The sequence below is a fragment of the Nicotiana sylvestris genome, chromosome 2 (genome assembly GCF_000393655.2).
Source record: "Nicotiana sylvestris chromosome 2, ASM39365v2, whole genome shotgun sequence".
Taxonomy (NCBI): Eukaryota; Viridiplantae; Streptophyta; class Magnoliopsida; order Solanales; family Solanaceae; genus Nicotiana; species Nicotiana sylvestris.
In genome coordinates, this window is record NC_091058.1 from 131,232,615 (window position 1) to 131,237,405 (window position 4,791).

Below are 4,791 nucleotides of genomic sequence, written 5' to 3' on the forward strand. Positions count from 1 at the left end.
TTGAACGTCGATATCGATTGTGCTGGTAGTTGGGAGTACCATGTCAATGCTCCCCTTGTCAAAGTCTCAACGAACTTTTTTAGCAGCACAGACGGTACCTGTTCTTTTGATAGATCATTGCCCTTTACTACAGTGACATAATGGATTATGTGATCCTTTGGGTCCGTGGTTTTGTCATATATTCTCAAGTATGGCGGTATTTTAAAGGTCTTTGGAATAGGATGGGGAGCAGCCCCTTCGTTGTATGGTTGTTCGACAAATCGGCCCACATCGTGTTTTGGTAATAGCTTCGGAGCGCCTGGTATTTTGTTGACCCTCTCCTGATGTTCCTTCATCTGGTCGCGGAGTTTTGTTCTTATTTTCCATCTCTTCCATTTTCTTTAGGATGGCCATAAGTGTATCATCACCTGCATTAGTAACAGTGCAGGTGTTATCTGCTCGTGTAGGCTCGACTCATCGGGCGGTAGCTGCGATTTCTGTAGGTGGCATGTCTTCGACATCTCCTTGAGTGGGTTTCTTGAGCATGTTGCTCAAAGCACTCGTTAACCATTTTTCTAGTAGCCTTTTGACTACTAGTGGTGCTTCCCCTACTGTGGATGCCAAGACTCCCCTTTCGTCAAGATCGTTAGATCCCCGTGCGGAAGAGGTTAGATCTCTCCCACCGGTGTAGAGCTTGGTATTGTATTCTCATTGTCTTCTCTGCCGGCTTCATTGAGGGAGTTCAGGATATTATTCGAGACATCTGCTACCGCCCTTAGCCTCGCTTGCTTTCCCGCCCTTGTTGTTCTTTATGAGGTTTGAAGAAAAGTAATTATCGCTTTCAGAAATCTAGATGAGAACTATGATTTCAGCTATAGAAATCCCCACAAACGGCGCCAAATTGTTTGACTCAAAAGATGTTAAAACCTTTTTGAACAAATAAATCAAAGATGAAGGGGTAAATCATAGTTGAAGATAATAATCTCTAGATAATAATAGGTAAAGAGAAGAGAGTTGCAAAGTTTCTTTTCATTCAAGATTAGTAAGTTTCCTAGAGTATCCACTGACCCTTCCAAGGTTTTTTGTCCCCCTTATATATTAGAGAGGAACCCTTCCGAATTGTAAGAAACAAAATAAAAGTAATAATCAGCGGAATATTCTTAATGTCCCCTAATGGGCTTACACTACTACAAAGGTCCCCTAGTTGTTCTATTTTCGAGAATCAATTAACAATGATGACATTTGACAGACAAAGCATGTATTCAACAAGTAATTGCAATTAAAAATTAAAAACATATAAGGGTGTACTTGGCAAATGAAAGATAGAACATGTACTGACAACTTTTGAAAGTACGGGAGAGGGGGGGTTGAATTGTGGTCTATTAAAAATTGGTTGACTAATGAAACGTTTAGTCGACTAGGTTTCACGTAGCAAATAAGTAAAGTATAGATGAACCAGACAAATTGAAAGCTAAACAAGACACATCAGTTTTTATATTGGTTCGGTACCGGTGTGGTACTTACGTCCAGTTCCCTGGGCCACAAGGGTTCCCTTAGATCTTGATAAATAATTACATCAGTGATGGTTTTAGTTCGTTCACCACCAACGATGATTACTAGTAAGTTCTGGATGTTGACACAACTCTCTTTTGTTCTAACTCTTCCTTTTTCTTGTGACACTTGTAAACTCAAGAATACAGTGATTGTGCTAAGAAATAGAGAGACTTAGAAGATAGTGTTTGTAGTTGCTTAAGTATTCTTATTGAGATTGGAAGTCTTCTTAAAGGAGAGTTTCAGAGCCGTTGCAGATTGATCTTGATTGAGGCACTGAATCCTCTAAGAGATTTTACCCAAGGGGTGCCTCCGAATCCTGCACTTTAGATGAGTTGGATTTGTTTATGCCCTTCCTGTTTCATGTCCTCACGTCATGGAGTGATTTGAGGCTTCGATTTGGTTGGTCAATCTTCTAATATAGTCCTTAAGAGAGGGTTGATATTCTCGAGCTGCACTTGATATATTTCCTTTGTTAGACAGCCTCGATGTCCTTTGATTGAGACTGAGATGGGGGGACTGATTTGGTTTCCTTTTTAATGGCTTGACTTCCTTTGATTTAGCATCATTAATTCTGGACTTCCTTTGTTTTAGCATCATCAAATCTTCGATCTTATTTCCTGTCGCACCTCCTTTTCACCACCCCGAGGGGGATATAAGGGAGTTTTTCCAATTAAAGTGACATTATTCAAAATGGGATTATTTTGTTTATTTTTCAGAGTCGCCACTTGGAATAGTTTATTTCAGTGTCCCAAGTCACCGATTTATTTTGAATCCTAAATCGAGGAAAATTCGACTTTCCTTTTGAAGTCTGCGAACCAGAAATTCTGAATAAGGAATTTTGTTAACCCGGGAGAAGGTGTTAGGCATTCCTGGATTCCGTTGTTCTAGCACTGTCACTTAAACTATTATAATTGGTCTATTATCTGATTTTAAATACATATTTTAGCCTGTGATATAATTTTAACTTATTAACCGCTTTTAATTAATTTTAGGAAAATTCAACGTTATCTAAAACACATTTTTGAACCACGCCACATGAAATGCACCCGCGGTCCATGACACATTTTATTTAACATTGTTGAGATTTGGATTTGGGTCACATGAAATGCACACCCGAATTTAGGAAAGTAATTTAAGTTATGCGCCTAAAGCAACTACGCACTTTCAAATTTGCGAGGGCCATGGAAATTTCAACTAAATGGCACGCCTCTATTTCTAAGGATTAACATTAATTAAGTGAGGGCCATGTGTTTTGAGATTTTATTTGGCCCGACACCCCTCGATTCCTTTTTTAAAGGAAATTCAAACTAAATCTTTTGATGGCCATAACTATATCTTACTTAATATGGCACACCTCAAATCTACTTTAAGAATCTAGTCAATTTATTAAAAGACTAGTGGAACTTCTGATTCACTTTCAAACCAAGCTTATTTTAATAGCCATGGAACTAGTAGTAACAGAACCCACGTTTGATTATTGAAGGAGTCTAAGCTGACTATTGGCCTAACGACCAAGTGTTAATAGCCTGAACAGGCATGAGAATGCAACTGGGCCTATCATGAAGCCTAGATTAAAGACATGCCTTCCGAGAAGGGAAGTTCAGCACAACTGGGTCAAATGACAATAACCCAATAGCTTTAAAACAAAAGATCTAAAACAGATAATGATGCTCTTTGACAAATGCGAAACACACCTTGATGCCAACATACATTCCATAATGAAATTACCCTTCCTAATGTGACAACAACTCATACAAAAATGCTTTCATCATGAACTCATATTTCATTAAAGGCCAAACCATTTCAGAACAATTTTAGAAGTTAATACTGACTTAAGCCTGTCCAATTCCAATCCTTGAGAGGGAAACAAATATGCACTGATTTTAATAAGAGATTTCAAATAAGCCAAATCTACATTATAACCCAAGACATTTCCTGCTCAAGAACACATAACCCCTTTTTGCATTTTTGAAAAATCAGAATTATTGCCTAAACTTCCTGGATACAAACACATTTAGTGAGTTTGCTTTAGAACCTTAAGCTATTCAAATCAAACATCAAAATTGCAACATTACATATTGAATCTGTTTAGATGCCCAAACCAATCTCTAATTGAGATGAAAAACCATAGATCAATTAACTGTAGTCTCAACTCACTTGACAGCTCGAGCAAGTAAGAGCAACATTCTAATACAACGAGCTTTTCATCTCCACAAGAACTATCTTATAACAGTTTTACCCTCAACGCAAGACAACGAATAATCAAACCAAATGAAACTAACTGACAAAATTTAAGATATAAAGACATACTCAATACATATTTAAATAGTCATAATATCGCTGAATACAGAGAAAAGACATAATGAAGCACAAACTGATGCATATGTATTCAGTTAAATCAAGAGCTACATCTTCAAAAGAGCTTCAAGTTCAGATTTCCCACATTGACAAAAGGTCCAAAATGTGTACCTAATTACAGCAAATGAACAAAGAAAAGTCTGAAGTTAAGAAGGAGTAGCAGCAGTAACCTAGTAAAAATGGAACCAAACAGCAATGATTTCAGCCCAAACCAAACAGCAAAAAACCAGCTTTCAAACCATTCTTCGATTTCCAAATGACTTAGAGATCTTCTAAAGGGTTCTAAATTCAGGAGTTTGAAACCCAAACCAAAACCAAATTGAACAAAGAAATGCAGAAAATTCAGCGTTGTTCTTCAGCGTTTTCCAAATCCAGCCGTTTCCTTTTTAGTCTTTTTTACTCTCTCCTCCTCTTACTTGTTAATGAAGAAAGAGTGCCTTTATAGGCAAGCTTTTAGGGTAGCATACAAAGGAATTAGTTTTGCACTTTTATCCTTTTTTAATTTTCCTTTTTGTTGTTTAATCCCTAGCTTAAAAATCAGTTTTTCATATAAGTCCCAATCCCAGCTTCTAGGAAGCTTCCCCTATTCAGTTACAAGAAATTCTACCACCTACAATTCCTAAACTAACTCTTAAACCTGTGAAAATTACTTCAACCTACCAAACAGACAAATGACCCAAAGGTCTTGAGCTACTGTACTAGCTGGTTCTATGGCCTTTGGGCTCCTGAACCCTTGAAGCCCAAATTGTAACCCAAAAAATCATAGGCCAAATAGGCAAGCCTAGAGGCTCTACCATTGTCGGCATCAAAAGAAGAACGAACAGAGCAGAACAAAAGAAGAAATTCAAATAACAACAAGCATAAACTGAAATCGAAAAAAAAAATTACTAAAGAATAAAA